At 50.9% G+C, this 15,614-nt stretch overlaps 1 pseudogene; it reads left to right on the top strand.

Moving 5' to 3' along the window:
* The first annotated feature begins 535 nt into the window (after positions 1–535).
* LOC141736763 (NACHT, LRR and PYD domains-containing protein 3-like) lies at positions 536–6,609 on the top strand (annotated as a pseudogene).
* Positions 6,610–15,614: the final 9,005 nt, after the last annotated feature.

The raw sequence follows: 15,614 nt of genomic DNA, 5'->3' as shown, positions 1-15,614 counted from the left end.
GCTGCTCCACACAGGCAGCATTCGCACCCCCGTCCCACGGGCACCCAACACCCACAGGTCCCCCCAGCTACCAGCACCGACTCCTGCCCACCTGAGACCCCAGCCCGGACCCGAGGCCCCCCTGCTCCTGAAGTTTGCTAGTGAATACACACACACACACCCAGCACATGTGGTTGGGGGGATACAGACCATTGGAACTGATTTCCCCAAACCACTTCCCTTTTTGCACTTTTTTACTCCTTCCTTGACAGAAGAGTTTTTTCTTCCTTCTTTTTCTTTATTTTCTTTTTTGTTGGTCTGAGCTTATCCAGGGTTGGCCAGATGGCTGCATACGTCTCTCAAGAAATATTTATGTGCCAGGCAAGTGACAATTGCCCTGCTAGGTCTGTGGGTTCGGGGTATTTGCCTTAACCCTTCACCCTCTGGTGTTTTGAGACCCAACCCACACTGATGACGCAGTTGAGGGCGTGCACAAGTGCTGCGGATCAGAGGTTGCAGTGGATGAAGGTGGCCGTCCATGTGCTGGAAGGGAGACATGGTAGCTCACCTGAGACAGAAGGAAGAAGAAGGTGAGGAAGCAGGAGGTTACTGACAGCTTTTCTTTCTTTTTCTCTGCCTGCTCCCTGGAAAAAGCATGAAGCTCGCTCCTCCTCAAAAGGCTGAGAGCAGATTTCAAGTCCTAGGGCAAGGGGAGAAGGAGAGGAGGCCAGTGCTCTCCTTGCTGGGGGGAAAGCTGCAGGGCCCCCTCCTGCCAATGCCACCCTTGCCCATTTTGGGGACTGCTGCCATGATTGCTCTGGGGCTCTATGTGCCCTCTTGATGAGGTGGGGTGGGTTGTGGCCCGCAGCTCAGGTAATTTGTTCTGCTCTGGGACGGAAGAATGTCCCCCTGTGGGACCTGGGGCTCCCCGGGAGGAGAGGGGGCTCCTTCCCAATGTCAAGGCAGGTTGATTTGCAGAGGACAGGGAACGTTCACAGTGCTCGTGTGGCACTACCAGTAGCAGAACTCTGCCTTATCTGCTAGGATTTTGGGCAGGCTCATGAGGGATCCGCTGCCACTGAGTGTTGTCTCTGGGACTCTGCCACACCGCTATGGTAATACTCATGTTCATTTTGCAGTTTCAGCTCCCAGTCCCGGAACATCAGCTGACGGTATGTGACATTTCAGCAGAAGCTACTATGCTACACGCAGCTATCTCAGCCAGGAGATAACGGTGCAGAGCCATCTGTGCACGCAGGGAATACAAGGGACACATCAGATCCTCCTTTTCTGTCAGAGTTTGAAGAAGAGAGGTGATTCAGTGGGTGTTCTCTAAGCAACCGACAGTATCACCCGCTTATTGCAGTGGAGGTTGGCTGGAGCTCTGCTCTCCGAGTCTGATTTGGGCCAGGGGACACACCATTAACCATGTGTCTTCCATTTGAGAAACGAAGGTGTAAGTCCTCTCCTGCTTTGGTAGAGAAGCCAGGGTGCTTTACGGAAAGAGGAGCATGCTTAGCAACTGTTTTCCAAGTAAATACTCACCAGTCTTTCCCACGAATGTGTTCTTCCTCCATTGGGTTCCTTCTGCCCTACTTGGTTAAACTTAATGGAGCCGTGTGAGGAGGAGCTGGTTCCCCCCACCTTCCCTAAATAAGAGGTAGATAGAATTGCTCAGGTGGTTACTCAGTGCAAGCCATTGTAAAGGTCTTTGGAAATCTAAAACCGTTGTGTAGAACAAGTGCTGCATACTGGGAATGTGTTGTGGGAATAATTTTGAGAGGCTAATGCGAAGTTTGCCTTTATTAGAAGGTGGTGCTCATGTTTCTCATTGGTGTAGATTACAGGCAGAAGTACAGAGACCATGCAGCAAGAGAGTTCTGCACTTCTAGAGAGGTGAACACTCGCCAGGCTGGGAACATGTCTCTAAGCAGCAGATATGCCAAGCTGATGAAGGTTGCAAAGACTCAGAACAGAACTGAACAAGAACACAAGGTCCTGTGTTCTTGACATGAGACATGAGGAGACCAGTAGGGAAGGTGCTGACCCTACCATCACTGTGGAAACTCTTTTTCAGCCTGATAAAAGAGGGCAAATACCACAGATCTTTGTGCTAGTGGGAGCTGCAGGGATTGGAAAGACGGTGACATCAAGAAAGATCATGTTAGACTGGGCAAACAGAGCCCTTTATGCGCAGTTTGACTATGCTTTCTACATAAGCTGTAGAGATCAACCTTTCCTAGCAGGAGGACATGCTGAGTCTGGGTGACTTGATGTCAGATTGCTGTCCTGATTGACAGGCACCACTTAGAGACATCCTGGCTAATCCCCAGAAGCTTCTGTTCATCGTTGATGGCTTTGATGAAATGAGGTTTTCCTTGGAACAACCAAAATGTAATTTATGCTCAAGTGCTGAGGAAAAGAAGCCCATGGAAATTATTCTGAGCAGCGTATTGGAGAAGACTCTCCTTTCAGAGTCCTCCTTACTCATCACCACAAGACCAACAGCTCTTCAAAGCCTGGAGCAGTGTTTAAAGACAGAGTGTTTTGCAGAGATACTGGGGTTTTAGGAAGCTGAGAGGGAGGAATATTTCCACAAGTTCTTCATGGATGAAGACAAAGCAAGGAAAGCCATTAGCTTTGTCAAAAGAAATGACATTCTTTTTACCATGTGCCTTGTACCCGTCGCGTGTTGGACCATCTGTGCTGTTCTTGAACAAGAACTTGATGAAGGGAAAGATCTTTCACAGGCTCCTACAACAATCACAGAGCTGTAGGTGTCCTACCTTTCCAGATTACTCAAGCGTGGGAAAGAAGATCTGAAGCAGGATCTGAAGAAGTTCCTGGGCAGACTTTGCTGCCTGGCTGCTGATTGAATCTGGAAGCAGGAGATGCTCTTTGAGGAAAAGGAGATTGAGGAACATGTCTTAAATCACCCAGTTCTCTCCTCCCTTTTTATGAATGAGAGTGTTCTGAGAAAAGATTGGGAGTGCGTGACTGTCTACAGCTTCATTCATCTGAGTTTTCAAGAGTTTTTTGCAGTGTTGTTCTATGCACTGGGGGATGATGGGGATGCAAGGGGACACTCAAGGACTCCTGAGAAGACAATAAAGGTAGTGCTTGAAAATGAGAGTGAATGTAAAACACGTTTGATAGTGGTGTGATTCCTGTTTGGCCTGTTCAACAAGGAACTAAAGAAGAAGCTGAAGGAAATAACTGGATGTGAAACTTCACCTCAAATTGAGGAAGATTTGCTGAGGTGGATTCAGATAAGCCAAGGAGTAGCTTCAGGTTCTGATAGAGTGATTTATGACTTGATTATATTTCACTGTTTGTTCGAGAGTCAAGATGAAACATTTGTGAGCCGTGCATTGGAGCCTTTCACGGGGATTGCTCTGAGAGACATCAGTCTGACCCTGATCAAAGGGTTTTCTCCTTCTGTGTCAAACACTGGAAGGGACTGGACTCCCTTCATCTTGAATGGTACTTCCTTACATGGGAAGACCATGAAAATGAGGTTATTCCAGGACCCCCAGAGAGACCTTGTTTGTAAGTATTGTATTGTTTGACCACCACAGTGACAAAGTTCCTTGAGCCACTAAGTTGGTCTTCTCTCCCTTTTTAATAACTAAAAATGGTAGAAAAATGGTAGTTTGCTTTCCCGTCAAACTAATGCTATTATAGCGAAGGGACTCTTCTCACGTTCCTATTAACAAAACTCTTCCCCCGACCCCTTCCTCATTTTATTCCGGATTGACTAAGGCTGTTGTGGAGACCATGCTGATGGAGTTGAGACCTGCTTATGTGAGCAGCTCCATAAAGGACCTGCGGAGCTGTGTAGCCATCCACTGTCTCTACAAAGCCTCTTCTAGGTCCAGGAAAGGACCAAGCCAGAGTGGTTTTTCCTCTGCAGGAAATACAGGTGCTTATCTCCACCACATTGCCCTAGTAGAGGGAGGCACTGCAAAGATATTTTTAAAAGCCTTTTCATTTGCACTTTCTGAAAATGCAAACCTGTTTTTTTTTTTCACTACCCCTTTCCCTGTAGCCCTTGGTCTGAAAGGCTGGAAGGTTTGACTTGGATTCAGAGAGGGACCTAGCAGAGAAGCAGAGCAAAAAGCTTGGACCACCCTGTTTGAGTCTGGAAGGGGTTAAGCTGCAGGCTTCTCCCTTGATGCACTTGACTCTGTTGGTGTCGTGCAGGCTGGCAGTCTGTGGTGGAGATCTGCTCACAAGAGTGCTATGCTTGATTGGGAAAAGGGCTCTGGTACCCAGCTAGGAGAGATCTGTTCACCTCTCAGCAGTATGGCAAGGCAAGTGCCCACGAGTCCTGAGTGAGCTGGAAGAGATGCTCAGCACAGCAGAAAACGAGCCCAGACTCCTGAGACGGGGCAAGAGATGTCTCATGTTGCAGAAGGCTTTTCAGGAGTTTGGTACTGGAAAAACCATAACCCCTGTAAAAGCATGTTTTTTGCCTCTATCCCCTCTCCTCTGTGGGGTGCAACCTCCTCATTGTGGTGAGGCTTTCTTGTGGCATTGGGCACTATCAAAGCGCAGTCTTCTTTCACGGCACTGTAGGTGCACTTCCAAGGTCAGCAGTGGGACTGGCGAGGAGTTTGAGGAGGTGTGGTAGTATTGGGCACTACCCTGCACCTGTTTCCCCATCAGTGTCAGGAAGAGAGATCCCAGAGTTCCCTCCCCAACACCGAGGAAGTGTGGTGAAGAATGCCTCAACAGCACAAGCAAGTCAGATGCAAGCGCAGTGCGAGAAAACAGGTCTGTTGTCCTGCTCCACGTTGCAGTGATCGTGTGTGGGGCTGGTGAATGGGTACCCCCAAACAGCATGCCCACCTGGATTCTGGGCCAGCTGGGGCTCTGAGTGTCCACAGACCTGGTCAGATACAGCCCCTCACGGGCTGTATCCCATAGCCAGCCTTCCTGAGGTAGCTTCTTGCCCTTGTACTGGGGCTATTGCTCATGGCACCAGCTGTCAATACCAGGCTGGACTCGACCCCTGTGGTTTTTCCCTGTGAGAGGTGTGTCTGTTCCAGCAGCTCTGATAACCCCCGTCCCCTCTTTGGTGCGTCTCCCTGCAGCCTGTGGCAGTGCCAGCTCACCAGCCTCGCGTGCAGGGACCTGGCTGCAGCACTGAGCACCAGCTGGAGCCTGAAGAAGCTGGACGTGCAAGACAGGCAGATGGGAGACACTGGGCTGCGGCTGCTGTGCGAGGGGCTGAAGCATCCCTCCTGCTGCCTGGAGACACTGTGGTGGGAGACCCGGAGCTCCTCAGGGTATTTCCCTGGGCAGCACTCTGTGGGGCTGGGGCTGGGCAGCTGCTTCTGCCAGCTGGGATGTGGAGATGGAAGCGGTGTCTCCCAAATGGTGCTCATCAGAGAGGTGCGCTGAGAGAGGATATAACACCTAAGAGGGAAGGCAGCTCTTCCGCGATGATGGGGTGGGTGAAAGTGCTGCTGAGCTTGAGGTCCCCACTGTTGTACTGGGACATGGGACATGGCTGAAGCTAGGGTGGTCGCATGGAGCTAATGTCGGAGGAAATGGATCCCAAAACACAGGCAGGTGGGCTGGACAACTAAAATGGTCTTGCTTGCCCTCTCTTCCATGCAGGAAAAGAACAGCTGGGCAGAAGAAGGATGTCCTGGAGAGGCCAGTGGAGGTCTTTACATCAGCCTTTGCATGGCGGGATTTTGCAACCCTGCCATGAATGAGCAAGCCCAGCAGTAAGGGTTGGGTTGGCAAAGGGGGAGTTAGTGTTGTCACGTTTTCGGTTGAAGGAGTGCATCCTTACGTGTATGTCCTGAAGGCAGGCAGGGTCTGAAGGATTGTAGGAATAGGCCTGTTTTCCAGACTCTCCACAGCTCCAGCCATTTGCAGAAGGGCAGTTAACCAGCAGGGTCTTGCCCAGATCCAGAATCATAAAGTACTTTAGGTAGGAGGGTCCTCCAGAGGTCATGTAGGACTTCTTCACATTCAAAGCTGGGCTGCCATAATGAGTTGTTCAGGGTCCTGTCCACTGGGTTAGGAATGTTTCCAAGGATGAGGATCCCACAGTCCCTCCGGGGTCTTGTTCCATTGTTTGACCACACTTATGGTGGAGGGACGGGGGACAGAGAGATCTGAAGTCTAATGAGTTTCCTGTGTTGCGACTCGTGGCTGTTGCCTCTTATCCTTCCATTAGGCAGCACTGAGAAGAGCTCTTTGTTCCCTTCTGGAAAGAAATGGGTTCAGAGGAGGCCAAGGGCTGGGCTTGGAGCAGGCGGTGGCTCCAGCGCCGAGCCCTTGGCCAAGCACTGGATCCCATGAGTGTGGGCAGGGTTTCTGGCCGTGGTGTGTGGGCATAGGCCCTTTGAGAGGCACGTGGGTGGTTACATCTCTCCGGGTGGCTGTGATGGTCTTGTGGCTCCTTTTCCTGCATCTCCCTTGCAGCCTGCGACATTGCCAGCTGACCAGCGCCGGCTGCGGGGACCTGGCTGCCATGCTCAGCACCAGCCCACGTCTGCGGGAGCTGCACCTGGGTGATAATTATTTTGGAGATGCTGGGGTGCAGCTGCCGTGAGAGGGGCTGAAGCAACCCACCTGCCGGCTGGAGATCATGGGGTGAGGGACCCAGGGCCCCCTGGGGCATTTCCCGGGCATTTCCCTTGATGGGGCCTGGGATGGCACTGGAGCTGGGACGCAGGGATGGGGAGAGGCTGCCATGGAGGTGAGCCTGCAGCGCTGGCTCCCTGCTCATCCCATGCTCCCCACCTGCCTGCACGGGGAACGAGAGGAGCGTGTGAAAGTGGTGCCCTTCCAGGTGCCTGTTTCCCCAGACCTGGTGTCTGCTGAGCCCGGGGTGTTCAGTCCCACGTGGGCAGGCACCAGAGGAGGGCAGAGGACACATCCTTGTGAGAAGTCCCTCTTCTGCCATGGGCAAGTCATCCTGGGCTGGGCCACAAGGCTCCCTCCCCGTCCTTGCCTTTACTCCCATCTCTACATTGGCTGCTGTGTTGAGCGTTGGGGCTCTTGTGCAGGCCCTGTGCCATCTCTGCCACCTCTGCCTGGGTGTTTGCGCCATTTTGGGCATCTCCTGTGGCTCTAGAGTGCTCTGCCAAGCCATGGGAATGAGCGGCACAATTACTGCTTCCCTGGTGGGATCTTAGTGGGTGCCCACTGAGAGGACTTTGTGAACAAAACAAAGTGCCCAGAAATTCTAAATTTGTTTTGTCTGTAGCCTTGGGGAGAGCCCAGTGACTGGGGAAGCTCAGGGTCGCAGACTAGTGGGACTGAACTGGGAAGGCTGGTGGGTGGGTGGGTATGGCTTGTCTCCTGGTGGCTGTGACAGTCCCACAGCTCCTGTGTCCCTCCCCTGCAGACTGCAGTGGTGCCAGATCACCAGCTTGGCTGCCGTGCTCAGCGCCAGCCCGAGTCTGTGGGAGACACTGGGGGGCAGTTGCTGTGCGAGGGGCTGAAGCATCCCTCCTGCCGGCTGGAGAGGCTGTAGTGAGGGACTCAGGGCTCCCCAGGGATTTTCACATGCTGTTAACACTCCCTCTCCCATCAGTCCTTTTTCCCCACAGCCTTCTTGGCCCTGGGGCTGCCATCACAAATTTCAGGGCTCAAGTACAGGCCTTGTATCATGATGGGCCCAAAGTAGTGGGAAGGATGGTTGGGGATAAGAACCAGCAGGAATTATTGAGAAGATGGGTCTGATGAAAGGTTGCATCCAAATTTGCAAGAAGAGAAGAGCTGGGACATTGGATACATGGGGAGTTTGGGGAGGAATAATGAGGAGAAATAACTGGACTCCAGACGATCCAATGTGAATCAACAGAAGCCGTTTATTAAGCACAGATCATCATCTTTTATACCCTGTGTTGTAGCTGTACATGCTACTTGCTTATTTCTGATTAGCTAGTTACACCGTCCACGCGCTGTCCATGAAGTTCATTCACAGATCAGATTGGTTACAAGAATTCATATAGTAAATTGCTTAGTCATTAGCACAACATGTTTCCTACCTTCTCAGTTCTCATTTTTCCCATATACTAATTCCATCTTCTACCACCTGTTTTGCTCTTAATCTAATCTCTCATAGTAGGGAGGCTGGCTCACATGGCCATTTTCTCTCAGACACATTCCTACAGAATAACCCCATGCATCATGTTAGGGGCTGACCTGCTGGAGAGCAGCTCTGTGGAAAGAGACCTGGGACTCCCAGTGGACAACAGGATGACCATGAGCCAGCAATGGGACCTTGTGGCCAAAAAGACCAATGGCATCCTGGGGTGCATCAAGAAGAGTGTGGCCAGCAGGTGGAGGGAGGTCATCCTCCCTCTCTACTCTGCCCTGGTGAGGCCGCACCTGGAGTGCTGTGTCCAGTTCTGGGCTCCCCGGTTCAAGAAGGACAGGGAACTGCTGGAGAGGGGACAGCAAAGGGCTACCAAGATGATGAAGGGACTGGAACATCTCCGTTATGAAGAAAGGCTGAGGAACTTCTGTCTTTTCAGTCTGGAAAAAAGATGGCTGAGAGGGGATCTTATCAACACTTACAAATACTTAAAGGATGGGTGTTAGGAGGATGGGGCCAGGCTCTTTTCAGTGGTGCCCAGCAACAGGACAAGAGGTAACAGGCACAAACTTGAGCATAGGAAGTTCCATCTCAACATGAGGAGGAACTTCTTTCCTGTGAGGGTGGCAGAGCCCTGGCACAGGCTGCCCAGAGAGGTGGTGGAGTGTCCGTCTCTGAAGACATTCCAAACCCGCCTGGACGCATTCCTGTGCAGCCTGCTCTGGGTGACCCTGCTCTGGCAGGGGGTTTGGACTAGACGATCTCCAGAGGTCCCTTCCACGCCCTATCATTCTGTGATTTTGTGAACAAAACTGCTGATGTTTTGATGTTCTGATGTTGGCCTGATGTTCACTCTTGGGATGTTTTGGGTTGCTTTCCTTTCGGCTTACCTTTGGGCTTGTGCTATGGACTGGAAGCCTACAGACAGCCGGAGCGCATTAGTTGTGCTCCCAGAGTAGAACTTCTGGGGCCAGCTCATCACAGAGGCACCCAGTTCCCACCCTCTGAGGCTGCTCCACAGGGTGAAACGAAGCACAACAACTGGGCCAATCCACAGGTGTATCTCAAAAACATGCCACTGACAGGAGTGAAAAGACTCATGGAAATGCTCAAAGAGAAAGTGCCCCTGCCATTTCCTTCCACTACTACCACAGTCCTCTGTCGGCTGATCTGTGTGACTCCTGGCTACCTGGGCATGGCTACAGTTATCGATCTCCAAACACATGCCTCAGTGTTTCCAGGCAGTTCCTCTTGCTGGGCTGTGCGCTCTCAGCCATGCTTCTCTGTCACAGTCACTGCTGGTGGGGACACTCTCTTGGGATACCTTTGTCCAAGGAAGCTTTAAAACCCAACCCAGAAGAAAAGGTTCTCTGAACGAGGTGCCCACCTGCCCGTCTCTGTTCCCCATAGGCTCTGCTGTGGGCAGCACAGACCCCATCGGTGCAGTTGTACCTGCGAGCCAAGGCCTGGGCTGTCAGCCACTCCTCTACTTTTGTGTCACCTCCAAACTTGCTGAGGGTGCACTCGGTCCTGGTGTCTAATGAAGATGTTGAACAGTATTAGCCCCAGTGTTGATCGCTGGGGTATCCCACTGGTGACTGGCCTCCAGGTGGACCCAGTGCCACAAACCTTGAGTCAAGCCGTTCCGCCGGTTTAAAATGTTTTAAATCCATCTCACGTCTGCTTTCCTAGCCTTTCCTAGCCACTAGTGTGTCTAAGTGGGTGTCGCAGAAGACAGTGTCAAAATCCCTTCTGAAGTTCAGATAAATGACATCCAGTACTCTCTCCTCATCCACCAAGCCACTCATTTTAGCAAAGACAGCTGTCAGGTTGGTCAGACGTGGTTTGCCCTTTGCAAATCCATGCAGTCCTTCCAGTCACCTTCCCGTCCTTCCTGTGATCAGAATTGGTTCCCGGGATTATTTGCTCCATCACCTTTCCTGGGATGGAGGTGACTGACCAGCCTAGAGTATTGTCCCAAAGTGGGGTCATTTACCTGGTGTGCGACGCCAATATATGCACAGAGTAGAGGTATGAGCTATTTATTTAATGTCTGCAGAGATGAGTGCTGGGTGGTGATCCACAAAGCTAGCACACTGGCCTACAAACTCCTCCGAATATTTATATGGTCCAAAACACAGAAATACATGCCCTTAATTATAATAATTGGTTAGTACCTTATCATAACCATTTCTATTGGTTAGTACAGTCTCTCGCTTTCATTTGGAGTAACAAGGTCCTTTCATTGCTATGTGCATGCTCCAGCACCTTGGGGTCCAATCCAGTCTCCACTTGAGTTGGTGGTCGCGATCTCCCACTGCCACATTTACCTCTCCCCCCAGTTACTGCAAATTTTTGTTGACTTTATGCCTTATCCAGCAGCTGTCTGCTTTTCAGACGGTTTCGGCATCCCCTGTGATGGGATGTTCCTTATTATCAGCCTTCTGTTCTTCTTCAAAGGTATATACATTAGGAAGGCATTTATTGTTGATACCAAGCGTCTGGTTTCACAGGGCCTTTTTACAGCTCTTTATTCTTACTTACTTAATGAGAGATTCTACCTTCTAAAATATATTTTACCTTTTTAAAAGTACATTCTACCTTCTTAAAGTACATCAGTGGTTCCCTGGATCCTCTTTCTTGTCTCTCTTGAAGACAGGGGCAATATTTGCATTCTCCAGACCTCAGGAACCTGCCCTGACCATCATGACCTTCCAGACATTATCAAGAGTCACCTCGCAGTGACACCAGTCAGCTCCCATGGCCCTCGTGGCTGCATCCCACCAGGTCCACGGACTTACCTGTGTCCCATTTGTTTAAACACCAAGGATAAGCCTGCCTTACCGTGGACTCTCCCATTGCTCTCAGGGACCTGGAATTGCTGAAGGCCAGTCTTACCAGTGAAGACTGAGGTGAAGAAGGCATTCAGTACTTTGGCCTTCTGCATGTCCTTTGTGACCAGGCCCCTGCTCCCGTTCAGCAGCAGGCCCACATCTTCTGTATTATTCATTCTGCTGGGGATGTACCTAGAGAAGCCTTTCTTGTCGCCCTTCACATCCCTCACCACATTCAACTCCAGTTGGGCTTTGGCTTTCCTAACCTGATCCCTGCCCTCGGACAGCATCTCTGTATTCTTCCCAAGACACCTTCCTGTGCTTCTACCTCCTGTATGCTTCCTTTTCGTGTTTGATGGATGGTCTGGTTGTTGAGCCTGGAGGAGGTGATCCTTGATTGTCAACTAGCTCTCCTTGACCCTTCTTCCCTGGAGGACAGTCTCTCATCAGATTCTTCCATGCAGGTCTTTGAAGAGGCCAGGGTCGGCTCCCCTGAAGTCCAGGGCTGTGATCTGCTGCTCTCTCATGTAAAGGGCAAGTCCCCCACCCTTCTTTCCCAGCATGTCTGTGGAGGAATGGCTGAGTTCGAAGGGACATGATCTGATTGCGATGAACAATCCAGCCTTTCACATGAGCCTTGAGGAGAAGCCTGTTTAACTACAAGCAGGAATGTGACCATGAACTATCCTTGAAATTCCTCAAGGAGCAGAAGTAACAAGTCGGTAAACAAGATAAGAGGAACCACATCTGTGAATAGAGAAAGAAAGTTGTGCTTCATAGCCAGGGGTGGACACAGGACGTGTACCAATGGAATAATTGCCTTAGTCACCTAAACAGAAGTTGTAACCAATCATATATCTGTTGCTATCGCTTGTTCTTATTGTCTGTCTATATATTCTCTGTGAAACTTAAATAAAGGGAGAACGATCATACTCATATTGAGATTCCATCGTTACTCCGGGTCCGTCTCCCACTCCGACATCCTCCGACATCTGGTAGCAGAGGATGGTTCAGCGCGACTGAGTTCTCCGAGACTGCGGTAAGCAGCTAGAGGAGGGGAGTGGGAAACTTCGGCTGGGAGACGTGCTGCTTGGGCGCATCAGCGGGAGCAGACAACGGCGTGAGGTCGCTCCTCACCTCCCAGGCGCAGCTATGGAAACAGAAGCTGCGGCCACGCTACTCGCTGGGATCCTCTCTAAGAGAGGGATTGAAACACCAGCGAAACTGTTGCTCAAACTGATTAAGCCGGGGCAGGAGATGGGACAAAAAGTAACAAAAGAAGAAGGGACAATATTAAGACTTCTCCTGCATATCCTTTCTAAGAGAGGGGTGAAATACGATGAGTGTATGCTCCGAAGGTTGTTAACCTGGTGCAGAGAGAACGGATTCGCACCAGAGCCCCAGACAGCTTTTAAACCAGAAATATGGGAGGCTGTTGGAAAAAACTGTGGGAAGTGATAAGTAAAGGAGACAAAGAGGCATCACCGTTAGCGACGACATGGTGGTTGGTGTTATCGACCTTACAAGATATGAACGCGGAGCGAGCCACGGCAGCCAGGGCTTTTGCAGCATTACAACCCACGGGAGGGGGATCGAACAGGCCAGGTCCGAAGGTCTGGGACAATCCCCTGCTGAGCCCCTCTGCTCCACCTGAGGCCGATGGAGGAGGCAGAATGTCAGCAGAGAAGGACAGAGCCGGAGCTGTTTGCTCCTGACATTGCCCGCCTCGCCCCCTCCCCTCCCCAGTCGTCTCCCTGAGATAAAAGTGCTGTTTTTGTATGTCTGCTGTGTAAGTGTGTGTGGGCGCCAGCTTATACTTGCTGATCAGCATGTGTGCTACTGTTTGCTTTTTGTTGTGTGCAGTGTCGTTAGGTGACTCCACTTGAGCAGGTGTTCTGCCCGGTGTGGTACTGTTCTCGTATGCATCTAGGGTTGACACTCTGTCAAGTGAAGAAGTTTGTATATACACAATGTTTAGACGTAAGGCGAGCACGCCCCAGGCAGATACACCAGGATGGGCTGTAGAACCGATGGAAGTCCTGAAATATTGGGGGAGTTTTCACGAGCCGACACGTTTAAGGTCTCGGGAATGGCTCGTCCGTGCAGAGCGTATCGCTGGTTGTTTGTTGTTTGTCTATAAGATCATGGTTGACTGGGAAAAGGAGTTGAGATAAAGTCTATAGGATGCTCTGTAGGAAAATGAGAAACTTAAGGAAAAATGAGAAACTGAGCTCTTGTTGCAAAGGCAGACTTTTATGTCAGTCCTAAGTGATGAAAAAAAAAAAGAAAAAAAAAAGAAAAAACAAAAAAGAGGAAAAAAAAAGAGGGGAACCCCCCCCCCCAAAAAAAAAAAAAAAAAACCCAAAAAGAAACCAAACAGCAACAATTAGATGGGAAATGTGCCGCATTAGCACAAAAGTATGCCATACGCATTACGAGAAAGCATCAGAAAAAGAGAAACAGGACACCTGATTCAAAGCAGTACCATAGAGATATGGTTTTGTTTTTTTCCTATATGTGTATATGTTATTGCATGCCTTAGTAGATTGCTCTGTGTTATACCCTGTGTCCTGGTTCCGGTGGGGATAGGGTTAATTTTCCCTGGTATTCCATGCCATGTGAGCCACGCCCACCCTGAGCTGCCGGGGGAGGGGGCAGGAAGTTGCTGCTTAAAAGCGGGCTGGGGCGTCCCGGGTCCGGTCCGGCCGGCGAGCGGCGGGGAGCGGCGGTTCCGTAATCGCGTTTGTATGTTCCCCTATCCGTGTTGTTGTTGTTGTTTGCCTGTTCCCTTTGCTGTCCTGTTAAACTGCCTTTGTCTCAACCCAAGAGTCTTGCCTTTTCTTACGATCCTTCCTGTATTAGGAAGACGCGAGCGAGCAGCACGTGGTTCTTTGTTGCTGTCTGAGGCTAAACCACGACAGTCCTTTTTGGCGCCCAACCTGGGGCTCGAAGGGTTGAGATAACTGGTCATCATGTTGCTTGGTTTGTTCTCATGGCTGTGTTACATAAATTCCTATATGGCTTATGTACTCCCTGCGATGCTGTTTACCATGTCTGGAAGAGGGATGAGGATTGTCATTCTGCTGTCCTGTGCGATATCTGTCTATGATATGATAACATCACTGTTCAGACGGCTATTTTGGGGTGTTTATGTGGTTTTGCTGTCCTGTCCGTACATTGGACACCATCTCTCAGAATTTGTTAATAATTTCCCCAGCCCTTTTGCCTCCCTTTTCTCCTTCGGGTCAGGTATGACAGCTTTTGAGAATTTTGAATATCCTTGGGATACGCAAACCAGCGTGTTCCTAGTGCTATGTCTCCTGAATGCGTTCCAGGTCTTGTTTAGGGTTAAGCGACTATTTAAGACTACCACCTGGAGATCTGCTCCGAGGCTGGATAGTCAGGGGTGGCATGGCATGTGGGAGAGCATGGGCAGGTACCTAGAGAACTACTTACCTCCAATGGTCTGGGACTTCACCCCTGAACAATTACAGGACCCTGATAAAGTGGTAGAATATTTGAAGGGAAAATGCTGTGGCTATTCTAGAGAGGCACAACTCACCGCGCTGTGCTGGGCCCTGGCCAGTATCTACCAGGCACTGCTCAGAATTATGCAGCACCCTCAAGGGGAAGAGATGGAAACCAGACCGGCAGCCCCTGCGGCAGCCCCTGCGGCAGCCCCTGTGGCAGCCCCAACCCCTGCGGCAGCCACTGCGGCTACTGCAATCCTTACGACAGACACTGCGGCTACTGCAACCCCTGTGGTAGACACTGCAGTTACTCCAACCCCCATAGCAGCCACTGCCACTGAACCAGGGAACCAACCCGTGCCGGTATCAGTTGCCCCCATACAGAAGAAGAAGTACACAAAGAAATCAGTTCGCTTAGTAAGAGATGATGATGAACCAGGGTCATCACGAGAGCAGGAGGAAGAGGCAGAACCAGAGATAATTACTCGATCCCTATCCTTGAGTGAGCTGCGGGATATGCGAAAAGATTTCAGCCGACTTTCAGGCGAGTACATTGTCACCTGGCTGCTCCGGTGCTGGGATAATGGGGCCAGTAGCCTGGAATTAGAGGGTAGGGAGGCCAGGCAGCTGGGATCCCTGTCTAGGGAAGGCGGCATTGACAAGGCGATTGGGAAAAAGACCCAAGCCCTCAGCCTCTGGAAACGACTCCTGTTAGGCGTGAGGGAGAGGTACCCCTTCAGTGAGGATGTTGTATGTCAGCCAAGCAAGTGGACTACCATGGAAAGAGGTATCCAGTACCTGAGAGAATTAGCCGTGCGGGAGATGATTTATTATGACTTGGACAATGCAGACTTACCCACAGACCCTGATGAGGTGCGATGCACAAGGCCCATGTGGCGGAAGTTTGTACGGAGCGCACCATCGTCATATGCCAACTCCTTGGCAGTAATGGAATGGAAAGGTGAAGAGGGACCAACGGTGGATGAGGTAGCTGGCCGGCTCCGGCGATATGAAGAAAGTCTCTCTTCCCCCCTTGTCTCAGCTGTGGAGAAACTGTCACGGAAGGTCCAGCAACTTGAAGAGAATATGTCCTACTCCCCACCTGCACGGGCCAGTGTCTCAGCTATTAGAAGCAGGCATTTCCCCACTCAAGAGAGAGAGTACAGAGGGTACACACCACGAGGCACCCTGTGGTTCTACCTGCGGGACCACGGAGAGGACATGAGGAAGTGGGATGGACAACCTACTTCGATCCTGCGGACA

This window comes from Larus michahellis, unplaced genomic scaffold (genome assembly GCF_964199755.1).
Source record: "Larus michahellis unplaced genomic scaffold, bLarMic1.1 SCAFFOLD_115, whole genome shotgun sequence".
Classification (NCBI taxonomy): Eukaryota; Metazoa; Chordata; class Aves; order Charadriiformes; family Laridae; genus Larus; species Larus michahellis.
The sequence above is the reverse complement of the archived record's forward strand: the minus strand, read 5'-3'. Positions and strand labels throughout refer to the sequence as shown.